Source organism: Heterodontus francisci, chromosome 12 (assembly GCF_036365525.1).
Source record: "Heterodontus francisci isolate sHetFra1 chromosome 12, sHetFra1.hap1, whole genome shotgun sequence".
Taxonomy (NCBI): Eukaryota; Metazoa; Chordata; class Chondrichthyes; order Heterodontiformes; family Heterodontidae; genus Heterodontus; species Heterodontus francisci.
Window position 1 is genome coordinate 53438795 of NC_090382.1, and position 14330 is coordinate 53453124.

Below are 14330 nucleotides of genomic sequence, written 5' to 3' on the forward strand. Positions count from 1 at the left end.
TGTATTATGGTGTATAGACATTAGTTGTTATGGTTTCCAATCCATTTGCAGTAAAGATTCAAGGACAGGTGCAGGAGTGACTTCTTGAGACGGATTGTCTTCTTTACACTTGGGTATAAATAATTGCCTGGGCAGGGTGCAAAGTAGTAAATTATGTGGGGAGGTGTGTTTATCCGTAACATAGTGCACAGATTATCCATCCATTTAACAAAATGGGAAAAAAATAAAATCAGGCTGCAAACCTCCCTCTTCAGTCTGATTTCTCTCTATGCTTTATTCTCTATTCTTCTCATTGCTTTGAAATTAGCCCTCTTCCAATCTAGATGTTCTACCTTATGAGAGAGTGTTCAGAATAGATTCACGTGAATGGATCCAGGGGTGAGGAACTTCAGTTACGTGGCTAGATTGGAAAAGTTGGCACTGTATTCCTTGAAGAGAAGATTGAGGAGACATTTGATAAGTGTTCATAATCATGAGGGGTCTCAACAGAGTAGATAGGGAAAAACTTCCCATTGGTGGAAGGATTGAGAACAAATGGACACAGATTCAAGGTAATTGGCAAAAGAAGCAATGGAGACACGAGGAAAATATTTTTCACACAGTGAGTGGTTAGGATCTGGAATGCACAGCTCGAGAGTGTGGTGGAGGCAGGTACAGTCAAGGTATTCAAGTGGGAATTGAATTATTACCTGAAAAAAGGAAGAATGTGCAGGGCTACAGGGAGAAGGTGGGGGAATGGCACTAGGTAAATTGCCTAGAGAGCCTTCAGAGAGCCTACACAGACACGACAGGCCAAACGGCCTCCTTCAGTGCTGTAACAATTCTGTGATTCTATGCACTCTGTCCATAAAACGTACGCCCAAATACAAAAGAGGACAAACCTGCCCCAAGAATGCAAGTCGTACACTCACTCTTACCATAAAGGTGGCCCATTCTGGACTTGGAAAATATTGGTAATCCTATTTGAAAAGCATGCACACAATCAATTTTGGAATTAAAATTGGGGCTTTTCTCTTTTAATTTAAAAAAAATGAACTTTTCCAACCTACACCTCAATTCCCCCATCACCCTCTAATTCTGACTTCTTCATCCATAGGATTTCCTTAAACTCCTTCAACCATGTGCTTACCCCTCTCCAAACCTAGTCATCTTTCACTGTTTTGCTACACTATAGAGGTTTACTTTATGCTTTAAATACAACTTCCTACGCTCCTCCAAACCAATTATTTTCACTACCTGCCCAAGGGGAAAAAAAACCTCTTCCTTCATCTCCTGAACAATTTCACACTCCGTCTTTTTTGCATTCCACCTGCCACACATTATTGCCACTATTGAGTTGTTGAACTGGTTCCTTGCCCTGCCTTGAATATTCTTGTTCCCAACAAATAAATCACTGTCGCCTACCACAGTCTCTCCTGGTATAGCCCAGATTCCCACTCCATTAAAACATTAGAGAAGCACAATCTTCAGCACACCAGGCTGATAACTGGTCTAGCTATCAACTGCCAGATCTGGTTTGACTAAATCAAGCATTACTCTGCTTCACACTTTTTAGCTCCAAAATTTTTTTTTTAAAATAAATTCGTTCATGGGATATGGGCATCACTGACAAGGCCAGTATTTATTGCTCATCCCTAATTGCCTTGGAGAAGGTGGTGGTGAGCTGCTTTCTTGAACTGCTGCAGTCCATGTGGGGGTAGGTACACCCACAGTGCTGTTAGGAAGGGAGTTCTAGGGTTTTGACCCAGTGACAGTGAAGGAACGGTGATATAGTTCCAAGTCAGGATGGTGTGTGGCTTGGTGGGGAACTTGCAGGTGGTGGTGTTCCCATGCAACTACTGCCCTTGTCCTTCTAGGTGGTAGAGGTCATAGGTTTAGAAGGTGCTGTCTAAGGAGCCTTGGTGCATTGCTGCAGTGTATCGTGTAGATGGTACACACTGCTGCCACTGTGCATCGGTGCTGAAGGGAGTGACTGTTTGTGGATGAGGTGCCAATCAAGCGGGCTGCTTTGTCCTTGATGGTGGTGTTGAGCTTCTTGCACCCATCCAGGCAAGTGGAGAGTATTCCATCACACTCCTGACTTGTGCCTTGTAGATGGTGGACAGGCTTTGGGGTGTCAGGAGGCAAGTTACTCGCCGCAGTATTCCTAGCCTCTGACCTGCTCGTGTAGCCACGGTATTTATAGGACTACTCCAGTTCAGTTTCTGGACAATGGTAACCCCCAGGATGTTGATAGTGGGGGATTCAGCGATTGTAATGCCATTGAATGTCAAGGGGGGATGGTTAACTCTCTCTTGTTGGAGATGGTCATTGCCTGGCACTAGTGTGGCACGAATGTTACTTGCCACTTATCAGCCCAAGCCTGGATATTGTCCAAGTCTTGCTGCATTTCTACATGGACTGCTTCAGATGAGGAGTCGCGAACGGTGCTGAACATGGTGCAATCAGCAACAAGCATCCCCGCTTTTGACTTTATGATTGAAGGAAGGTCATTGATGAAGCAGCTGAAGATGGTTGGGCCTAGGACACTACCCTGGAGGAACTCCTGAAGTGATGCCCTGGAGCGGAGATGATTGACCTCCAACAACCACAACCATCTTCCTTTGCACTAGGGACGACACCAACAAACTGAAAGCTTCCCCCCGATTCCCAATGACGCCAGATTAGCTCGGGCTCCGTGATACCATACTCGGTCAAATGCTGCCTTGATGTCAAGGGAAGTCACTCTCACCTCACCTCTGGCATTCAGCCCTTTTGAACCAAGGCTGAAATGTGGTCAGGAGCTGAGTGGCCCTGGCAGAACCAAAGCTGAGTGTCACTGAGCAGGTTATTGCTAAGCAAGTGTCACTTGATAGCACTGTCGACGACACCTTCCATCACTTTACTGATGATTGTGAGTAAACTGATGGAGCAGTAATTGGTCGGGTTGGATTTGTCCTGCTTTGTGTGTATAGGATATACCTAGGCAATTTTCCACATTGGTGGGTAGATGCCAGTGTTGTAGCTGTACTTCCATCACTTCAGGATTATCTGCAGTACAACACCACTATTGTTTTTTGATCCATGACAAACCATCTCTTTAATTCCCTATTAATCACATTCACTTCAAACACTAAATCTGGGATGCACATCGTTTTCCATGGCCACTTCATCCCCTCCCAGCCTTCCAGCAACTATAATCCAGTCCCTCGATTCCTTTACAGTTTCTTGCTCATCCCTCTCTTCTGCTTTTTTGACCTACATAATCCATTATCTCATCCCTTGATCTCCTTCCCACTCAACTGTCTTCCTGTCCTCCACCCTAACTGATATAGCCAACTGTTCCCTTTCCTCAGGTACTGCCCCTCTCCTTCAAAACCATTGCCATCACCCTTCTCCTCAATAAAAGCTCACCCTTGACCCATCTGTCCTATGCAACTAATGCCCACCTGCTTTTCCCTCAGATTCGCAAATGCATTATTCCCAACCAGTACTGTGCCCATCTCTGAAACCTCCTACTTGAATCTCACTAGTTCAGCTTTGGTCCTACTTACAGCAATGAAAAGATGCTAGCCAGTTACAAGTTATATAATTTGTGACTCTAACAGTGATGCATTTTCCCTGCTCAGGCTTTCTATACTTACTGACAATTGACCACACCATGCTCCTGCAATCTCTGCTCTGTTGTCCATCTTTTTCATGGCTCCATTTACAACCGTCCAAGTTAAACTAGCACATCAATACATCTAGTTGAACATTTTTGTTCCCGACGGTTATGCTGTACCTTAGCAATATCACCTACAGATGGAGATCAAATACACATCTACAGTGATGACAATAGCTCTACTTCTTCTCTCAATCCTTGGCTATGCCTATGCTACCAGACTGCCGATCTGACATCAACTCCTGGATGAGTCATAACTTTCTAAAGCTGATCACCAGGAAGATCAACGCCATTGTCTTTGGTCCCAATTACAAACTCCACTCCCTTGTCACTGATTCCTTCTCCAGCAAGACACACTCTTTAAGCTGACCCCAACCATTTGCATTCTTGACATCTTATTTGACGCTGCAATGGGCTTTAAAACACTCACAGCCTATCCATCAGCAGTCCTGCCACATCCAGTTGTGAATGGCGGTGGACAATTAAACAACTAACTGGAGGAAGAGATTCCACAAACAATCCCATCCTCAATGATGAGGGAAGCTGAGCACATCAGTGCAAAAGACAGCCAGAAGTGCCAAGTAGAAGATTCATCTCAGCCTTCTCCTGAGGACCCCAGCATCAAAGATGCCAGTCTTCAGTCAATTTGATTCACTCCATGTGATATCAAGAAACAGCTGAAGCCACTGGATATAGCAAAGGCGATAGGCCCCGACTACATCCCAGCAGTACTGAAGACTTGCATTCCAGTACAGCTACAACATTGACATCTACCCAACAATGTGGAAAATTGCCCAGATATGTCCAGTCCACAAAATGCTGGACAAATCCAATCCCATCAATTACTGTCCCATCAGCCTACTCTCAATCATCAGCAAAAACTGATCAAAGGCGTCACTGACAGTGCTCTCAAGCGGCACCTATTCAGCAATAACCTGCTCACTGATGCTCAGTTTGAGTTCCAAAAGGAACACTCGGCTCCAGACTTCATTACAGCCTTGAATTCAACTCCGGTCCATGTTTGGCTCAAGAGGTGAGATGAAAGTGACTGCCCTTGACATCAAGGCAGCATTTAACCAAGTGTGGCATCAAGGAACCCTAGCAAAATTGAAGTCAAAGGGAGCCAGGGGAAAAAAAAATCTCCATTGGCTGGAGTCATACCTAGCACAAAAGGAAGATGGTTGCGCTGGTTGGAGACCAATCATCTCAGCCCCAGGAATTCCTCAGGGTAGTGTCCTAGGCCTAACCATCTTCAGCTGCTTCAACAATGACCTACCCTCCATCATGTTAGAAGTGGGGATGTTCGCTGATTATTGCACAGTATTCAGTACCATTTACGACTCCTCAGATACTGAGGCAGTTTATTCCTGAATGCAGCAAGACCTGGACAAATTCAGGCTTGGGCTGATAACTGGCAAGTAAGATTTGCCCACACAAGTACCAGGCAATGACCACCTCCAGCAAGAGAGAATCGAACCTAAACCCCTTGACATTCAACTATATTATCATCACTGAGGCCCCCAAGATCAACATCCTGAGAGTTACCAGTGATTAGCAACTTAACTGGACCAGTATATAAATACTATAGTTATAAGAGCAGGTCAGAGGCTGGGAATTCTGCAACAAATAACTCACCTCCTGACTCCCCAAAACCCATCTACCATGTATAGGCTCAAGCCAGGAGTGTGATAGAATACTCTCCACTTACCTGGATGAGTGCAGCTCCAACAACACTCGAGAAGCTCAATACCATACAGAACATGGCAGCCCGCTTGATCAGCACCTCATCTACCACCTTAAACATTCACTCCCTCCACCAGTGGTGCACAGCCATCTAGTAGATGCATTGCAGCAATTCGCCAAGCCACCTTAGTCAGCACCTTCCAAACCTGTGACCTTTACCACTTAGAAGAACAAGAGCAGCAGATGCATAGGACCACTGCCACCTGCAAGTTCCCCTCCAAACCACACATCATCCTGACTTGGAACTATATCACTATTCCTTCACTGTCGCTGGGTCAAAAACATGAACTCCCTCCCCAACAGCTCTGTGGGTGTACCTACACCACATGGATTGATGTGGTTCAAGGAACTCACCATCGCCTTCTCAAGGGCAATTAGGAATGGGTAACAAATGACGACCTTGCCAGTGATTCTCACATCCCATGAACGATTAAAAAACTTCAACACTGCTTTATTTGTACCATTGAAACATTGCCTGCCTCCACCCCTACCCGAGTCACTCTGCCACTGAAAACATTATGCAAGCCCTTTAAGTTTTAAAGTACTTTTTTTTTTAATTGCCACTCATCAGAAGCTGAAAGAATCACCATCCACTTGGGGAAAATGGTTAACCAGCTGTCATTTGGCCAAGGAATCAGATCTGCATCAATTATCAAATTAGATCCCAACATAAGGAATGTAGTTACAACTGCTGAATAAAATGCTTACCATTTTTAGGTGGTAGGAATTTAGTGCAATTGAATGAAAGTGTTCTGGGGAGAAAACTTGGACTGAACTGTACTCAAGCATTAGAAAAGTATAAATCTTTCAAGTCGTGCCACATAAAAGTCAAATAGACATGCAGAAATAAGGCCACTTACAGTGGTTAATACGTAGAGCTCTGAAATACAGTGGTCAGCTTGACCAGTTGGTAGATTGCACTCTCATCTAATCAAAAGCTTGTGGTTTCAAGCTCCCATTCAGGATCCAGGTACATAAATCAGGTTTTACATTCTATTGTAATAATCAGAATGCTGCATTGTTGCAAAACCTAACCTTCAGCTCCAAAGCTCTATTCAAACAGTTCAGATGGATGGTGAAGGTCTCATGGAACAATTCAAATAACAGCTGGCAGAATGCCCAGGGTCCTGACCAACATTTCTCCGAAAAAGACCAGAACCATTTTCACCTCATTGCTGTTAGTGGGATGCTACTTTATGTAAAATGGTTGCTCTATTTCCCTACAAAACAACCATCAATGCATTGTGCATAAAGTTCTAAGAGAAAGCAGTAACAATTCAAGATATTTACTTAGAAATTCTGGCACACAACTACATTGCCAAATGTTCTTGGCTGGAGATAAAAATCTAACACTGCCTGAGTGCTCTACCTTCAGTTATATTTCCCGATCAAAATACTCAAGCCAAGAACATTCAGTAATTTTGTTTGAATTTTGGACATGGACCAGAACAAGTTAATATATCACACTGTTACTACATTCTGATAACTGGAATCTGATGACATGTTTCTGAATTCTTATCTTTCATACAGCCCTAATGATTTGGGTGCAAAATTCAAAGTCATTTTTTTCAGTGCAGTTAATCATTTTGTATCCAGCTCTAACAGTGGTTTCTGTGTAATGCATCTGACCTGCTTAATTTGACAGTTTTACAAAGGGTTAAAAAATTGTATCAATCTGGCAGCAAGTCATTAAAAGAAGTAGTGATGGAAGCAACAGAGCAATCGGCAATTAACCATGAAACAAGTTCAACCTGAAAATTATATATGCAATATGATGGAGCACTCTCATTAAGTGTGCATTATCATATCTCAAAAACACTGATAGTTAGAATTCTGCGTTAATTGATTTTAGCGTAAAAGAACTAATGTCTTCACAGAATAACTCTCCAGTTTACTAATCTTACCTTGCACCTTTTATGATGAGTAGTTACATGTGAATTTCTTGCCCACTATACTCAAGTAACAAGATTAGCAGATGTCCAATTACAAATCTTGCTGACATTTTCTAAGTGCCTAACCTTTCATAAATATCTACTTAAAAAATCCTTTATTGGTTGGATTTTGCATTTGTAATGATGGCAAAACTGTCAGCACTCGCCATTATTATTGTGTACAACTAACAGCAATTTCTGGCATCTGCAGATCTGCAGTCAAACATGGAAACCTGAAAGTCGCTGTCAGTGATACCCTGCTCCTCCACAGGTTGTGCTGTTGCTGTTTTTGCAGATGCAATCAACACAGAACCAGTGAATTGACATCAAGTTCAATTTTTCTCCCACACTATTCTCCTGGTAAGAAAAACAGCAGAAATGTTGCAGCAGGTGTAACTGAGTTTTTAAAACAGCATACTAATTCATAATTACTGCTGAACAGCCTCTCTGACCACGAAGAACTAATTTTGCAAGTGTGGTGGCTTATTCACTCAGAAGACTAATTGAAAGCTGTATGATTTTTAAAATAATTTGTTTTAAGTTTATGCTACTTCAGTTTATACCTTAATCCCATGTGTATGTTCCAATCTTTAATCACTGCACAGAAAAAGCAAAATAAAGTGAGAATTATAATCTTTGCTGTTTACTTGTTGCTTTGCAGTCTGTGAAAATTCTTCAGTCTGATGGGCTGATCAGCCTCCCTATTACCTCCACTCTTGCTGGATGCCACAGATGGTACCAAATTTAAAGTCATATTGGAATAGAGGAAATCCATGCTGTAGAGCCTGCTAAATCTTGGTGGGCAACCTTTTGCGAGGTCAGCAGTGAGTGCTGTCCCTTCACCACTAACCACAAATCCAGGCCTATATGTAGTGACACCAAATAGATAAAGAAAATACAAGCAACAAAAAAAAAAATTCACAAATGAAACCACATTGTTTAAAAGTATAGATTGTGGAAACTCAAAACTGTACTGACAAAAGCATTGATGAGGAATTTAATTTTAGTGACAGAGGTCTATTGCTCCTCATACTTGTCATTGGGAGGCAGGGGACAGGGATTTAAAGAAGCAGTCAGCAGTGCAGAAAAAAAAACTTGGGATTACTTTTACTTTCTAGATGATCCAAGAAAAGTGAATGTTTCATGATTACATCAATCCAATTTACAAGCAGTTACTATTGTTATATTGGTGAACACAACAGCCAATATAGACAAGCAAGAACCCATGAACAATATTATGATAACAGAATTAATTAATTCTGTTATTTGGTGCTATTAGTTAAGGGAAGAATGTGGGCCAGAGAAGTTTTCCTGCCATAAACACCTAAAGCAATAAAACAGGCAGTTTGGGACCTTGGCTTAATGGCTCATCAAACAATGCAATAGGCCCTCAGTATACCTAGATTCTGTGCCCAAGTCCTGGTATTGGGATCGAAACCAAAATCTTCTGACTCAAGACCAAGAGTTCCACCACCTAAGCCAAGTTGACACTCATCTTTAGCACCTAGCTACAGGAAGAAAAGTTTAATTGGCAGTTACTTAGATTTAATGGACATAGTAAGGTAGCTCATTTTGATGCACAAACAAGTTCTACAGTTATGCTCTAGAACACAAGCAATGCAATTACAAACCAGCAAACCTACTGAAATTATCAAAACTATGGCAGTTGAATATACTATACACAGTAACAGTTGGCTGTAATCATTACAAGGTGGCAATGCATTCTTTAAACTGTGGTTAGTTATGGTGAGGTTATTGTCCCAAACCCAGATTACAGAACCTTGTAGAAGCAGCAATTAGAACAGCCTTGGTTTCCACTGCTGTGGAACCAGCTCCATTTATATTGCAGGCTATTTCCATCATATCAGTGGCAACTGACAAACAGCTGAACACACCCAATTGCTTGACAGTCACAATTTAGACTATTTTCTGCTCACCAAACCTTTGCTAATAGCTGAAATGTTCTATATGGAGCAGTGCTTGGTGAAGTGTATTACTGGTTCTATATCCCATCTGCAACCAGCATCATTAATTTGTCAGTTCTGAAGAAGGGTCACTGACCTGAAAGATTAACTCTGCTTCTCTCTCCATAGATGCTGCCAGACCTGCATTTTCTGTTTTTATTTCAGATTTCCAGCATCTGCAGTATTTTGCTTTTATTCATTAATTCTGTTGCCACTCTGGTATTGCTGCCTCTAGAGAAACTGGCAGAAAGGACTGCTTCAGATGGGTCCTGCCCCCCAAGGAGACAGAAACACCACCTTAATTGCTTACCACTGTATTGCTGAACTATGCATGCAAGCACAGCCCTACTATCTTGTCTTCTTGTGCCATTCAGGTCAACTGTTTGGAAACAATTAATCCAAAAAATAACTCGTAACATCTGATCTAATGTTTGGGTTGTGAAAATCCCAAAATGTTAGCAAATGTTTCAGAATGTCTAGGATAGAATGATAACTCAAGTGTAGTTAGGAACAGTTGTGCAAAGCAAATTTACAGTAAACACCAAGTGGCATGACAATGTAAATATTATAAGGTTATATCCTTTGATGTCAGAGTTTTCCCTAACACATACAATTAAAGAAAGTTAAAGACTAGTTATTTTCTTATGATGCACCAATACGAACAAAACTTCAAAGGTTTGCAGGATTCATACATTCAATAAGCTAATCTGGAGCTTGAAAACCCCCTTCTCAATCTCAATATGAAATATTGATCTAGCCTGATTTTAAGCACAAATTTATGTTTTTCTGGTCATCATAAGTGCTGCAGATGTTGGGACATTAGCAGATCTGAAAACAAAAGGTGATTAGTGATATGACATGGGTGATCGTGTCTACCGGTGACAATGTTAATAAAATTTAGCAACATTAAAACAAAATGTTTGCACTAAATAGATTATATGGAACAACACAAACTTATATCTAGCGACACCATTACAGCCTTTCAAGCGTGGGTGATTTCTAGCTCTTTCAGGAGGTTAGCCTACTCCCTTGGACAGCAACAACTCCATAACACCACCCCTCACAATTTTAACACCATTATGTGTAAGATTTAGCTCATACTATCGGGTCTTGTTTTTCATGTCCAATAAGTATTCAGCTCAAGCCAGATTGGTCCTATAATACGGATCACGTTAAAAATACTTATTAACTATAGGTTTAGCACCATCCTAGGAACATCAACAATTGCAGTATATCCTTTAAAATACGCGCCATTTCGGCTGCTAATCCACAACGTTTCTATTTCCTCAAAAGGTCCAATAAATTGCATTAAGTTTAGCAATTAACTTGTTGAAAGCGTAGCATATTGATGCATCAATCTGCTTTAACGTAGTACAGTATATAAAGAACAACACTCTGCTTTAACCTGTTACTAAAGTTCTCAATGGAGAAAGCCCATAACTTGCAAACCTAGTTTCAACTAATTTACAACGGAAATGTAGGCGGGCCAACCTGAAACATTAACTCCGATGAAAGGTTGTCGACCTGATATGTTAACTGTCCCTCTCTCCACAGATGCTACCAGACCTGCTGTGTGTTAGCGAGCATTTTTCGTTGTTATTCCCCTTTTAAATACAACCGCAAAGCAACTTTAGATTCTCCCAGTTTATTTCAATTCCCCACAAATTTAATTCAGAATTTCCAACCACTTTCACTTTAAAGAAACCGTAAACAAGCACTATGTCAGTGGTCAATTTCGGGCAGCAAGAATGAACTAATGCCTCAAACTTTTCCTGTTTAACAGGTACCTGCCACATCACAATAGAATCTACTGTTCAATGTCACCACCAAGCTGTAGAATCGATTGTAGGTACATACCCAGCAGTCCAAATTGCCCTTATCTTTCAAAACAGTAACATTTGACAGTAAGTAGAAACTGTAACTAATCTACTTTGAAAGCCACAAAAATGGATTAGATCACATTAAAAATAGAAATAAATGAAACTCTTCAGTAATAACATGGAAACAGAAGGCGCGATCCCAATGCTGCTCAAGCAGTTTCAATGCAACAAACTCACATTACTCTTCCTCACTGCAGAATGAACTCACTCACCTACTGTCAGGCTCCTGTTAACAATGGAACAGGTAATTGCACTCTCGCATGGGGCTATAAAGTGAAATAATAAGATAAACTATAATATTTCTTCCAATCGAATATCACCCCAGGACTCATTGCCCACGTACAGCACCGCAACCAGACGCCTTGTAACGTCATCGCCAGAAGCCGGTAGTTCATGGGACGATAGTGCATCAGAGCCCCGCCCACTTTCTGCAGCGCCAACATTCCTGATTGGTCAGAGCTCCCACCATCCGCTACCACTCGAACCTTTGCGGACCTGTGTGAGACCGGCGCTGAGCTCCGCCCAGTTACTGTCGTTCCAGTTGTCGGGTACTAATCGCTGCGATTGATCAATGTCCCCTCAACAATTTACTGCAGCTCTAAATTCTGTGCCTGAACGACTGAAGATTGTTATTTTTATTAACTGAGATTTTCTTTTGTGATATTTTCATATACACACCATGTATTTTGAAATACTTGAATTTCGACATGGAATTTGTACGCATGTCAGAAACTGGCGCCTGCACTGTACAGCAAAATTGAGTCTCACCTGTTTCCCTCCCAGGACATTTGCCTAGCCTCACTGGAAACCAATACATTACCCACTTAGGTTAAGAAATGTAATCTATTTGTGTGCATGTCATTCAACACTCAAAGGTAAACGCAACGTTATATGTTTAAATGATTTTGCAATCTGTTGCCAGTCATAACTATTCAACCGATGTTGGCAAATTTAGATGAAGTCTTAGATTTTTGAATTTAGAATCTCAACTACATTATGCAATAATAAAACTATCTTTGAAAATATGATGACATATATTAATAACATACACAAAACTGAACATCTGCCCATTCCTACAACAGTGGCTACACTTCAAACGTACTTCATTGGCTTTGAGACATCTGGGATCGTGAAAAGCGCTACATAAATGCACATTTTTTTATTTTGGTGTGCATGAGACTCATACAAGGGGTGACCCACTTGTACAATGGCTGGGTGTCACTATGTATTATACTGGAGTGATAAATTAAACATCTCACTCATTGATTCATTGGGGACAATTTTGGATTTGGGCATATATCAAGCGAGCAATGGGTGGGTTGCCAACTCTGTCCCCACTGCTCAGCCGATGCAGTTGTAAGTTGGCCTAATCAATTTTCCTGGGTAAGCCACGTCAGCATTGAATCGGCAAGCTGCCAGCATCTATTGGTGCACCTTAATTGCTGCTTGCTCATTGGGAGAGTGGGGAATCAAGCCCATCTTGCCTGTAAAAGCACCTTAAAGGGGTGGGGTGGAAATGTTGGAAGTGAAAGGGAGTAGCCATTTATAGTCTGAGGGAAAATTGTTATTGCCTATAACAACAAGATCAAATGTTAGAAGCCTTTAAGGCTCCAAGCACACAGGCGACTGGAGTAAAAATGAATGCCGGGCCTGCCTTCAGCTTTCCCTTACTTGCAACTGAGGATCTCTTTAAACGTGACTGGAAAAGGCTGCCTCCCAACTTGCACACTCAATGGTTTGTGGGTGACTTGAGAAACTGGCAGTAGAAATTTAGGTGGAGATGGAAAAAGAGTTGGGATCTTAACTCTGCTAATTGACCCCAATTTATAACTAAATATTAAAAATGGCAGGAAGGTGGCAGAACATATTGAGAAAGTGGTTAGTAAAGCACATGGGATCTTGGGGTTCATAAATAGAGGCATTGAGTACAAAAGCAGGGAAGTTATGCTGGACCTTTATAGAGCTCTGGTTAGGCCCCAACTGGAGTATTACATCCAGTTCTGGTCACTGCACTTCAGGAAGGATGTGAGGGTCCTTGAGAGGCTGCAGAGGATATTTACCAGAATCATTCCAGGGATGGAGAATTTTAGTTAGAAGGTAGGGTGGAAAAGCTGTATTTGTTCTCCTTGGAACAAAGGAGATTGAGGGGAGATTTAATAGAAGTGTACAAGATTATGACAGGCTTGGATCAGTTAGACAAGGAAAAGCTGTTCCCATTAACAAATGGTGCAAGGATAAGGGGACACAGATTGAATGATTTGGGAAAAAGATGCAGGGGAAATATGAGAAAGCACTTTTTTACGCAGTGAGTGGTAATGACCTGGAACTCGCTGCCCACAAGTGTGGTGGAAGAAAAGACGATCAATGACTTGAAGAGGAAGTTGGATTGCCACCTGAGAGAAATAGACTTGTCGGGCTATGGGGATCGAGCTGGGGAGTGGGGCTGACAGGATAGCTCCGTGGTGAGCTGGCATAGACTCAATGGGCTGAATGGCCTCCTTCTGTGCTGCAAATGACTCTATGCCCCACCTGTTTTCAGTAGGATCTCTGACTGTCCAAATGCAGGTCAGGATAAAAAATCGGAATGCATGGACAACCAACAGTAAGCTGGTGGGTCAATCATCCATGCGATATTGGTCCTGCTACTACCCCATTTTTAGCTGCAAAGAGGGCAGTAACAGAACAAAACATGCCCTAAAATTCCATTAAGATTTTAACATCTTTTAAATTTAGCAGATCTGTCACTTCTGTCAACCTCATTCAGTTGGCAGCAGTCTTGCTCTGAATCAGAAGAGTGTAGGTTCAAGACTCACTTCACAATTTGCAGCACAGAATCTAAGTTGAGCTGTTATCTTTCAGATGAGATATTGAACCATGGTCCTGTGTGTCACTTCAGGTGGATGGTAAAGGTCCCAATGACACTATTTGTACAAGAGCAGGGGGTTTTCCTGGTGGTTTAGCTAACATTCATCCCTCAAACCAACCAACAAACTTGCAGGATTATGCCATGTGAAAATTCTCTTTTGTGTATGATTACAGAAAAAAAAAACTCCAAAGTTTTTTTGTGATAATTTGCTATAGAAATGCAATTTTTTTCTTTTCTGTTGAAGTATATTTTTGATGTAATGATGACTTACACATCCTAAGCCCCAAATCATCGTACATTAAG

The 14330-nt window shown here is 41.6% G+C and overlaps 1 protein-coding gene across 1 annotated transcript in view; it reads right to left on the reverse strand.

The window, feature by feature from the left end:
* The window catches only part of slc26a2 (solute carrier family 26 member 2), a 35915-nt gene extending 24405 nt beyond the window's left edge, over positions 1-11510 (reverse strand). Inside the window, exon 1 of the mRNA XM_068042955.1 lies at positions 11374-11510. The gene's annotated coding sequence lies outside the window, so the exon portion shown is untranslated. The remainder of the gene's footprint in view (positions 1-11373) is intronic.
* Between the last annotated feature and the right edge of the window lie 2820 nt (positions 11511-14330).